We start from the raw sequence: 355 nt of genomic DNA, 5'->3' as shown, positions 1-355 counted from the left end.
CCAAGCTGGCCTCAAACTTACTGAACCGATATAGATTAAAAAAAAATTATGCAATGTTTATTAGTTTGATATGGCTTCAAAGGACGATATAAGTCCTTTCCCTTGTATTTATTTATTATTAGGTGTGGGTTCGGGTGCATATGTGTGCATGCTTGTGTGTGTGGGTGTGTGTGGGTGTGTGATGCATGTGTGTAGTAGGTGTGGAGTTCAAGAGGACAACTTGTGGGAGCTGACTCTTTTCTTCTACCTTTAAAAAAATATTATTAAGCCGGGCGTGGTGGCGCACGCCTTTAATCCCAGCACTCGGGAGGCAGAGGCAGGCGGATTTCTGAGTTCGAGGCCAGCCTGGTCTACA

Source organism: Mus caroli, chromosome 12, assembly GCF_900094665.2.
Source record: "Mus caroli chromosome 12, CAROLI_EIJ_v1.1, whole genome shotgun sequence".
NCBI classification, from domain to species: domain Eukaryota; kingdom Metazoa; phylum Chordata; class Mammalia; order Rodentia; family Muridae; genus Mus; species Mus caroli.
The sequence above is the reverse complement of the archived record's forward strand: the minus strand, read 5'-3'. Positions refer to the sequence as shown.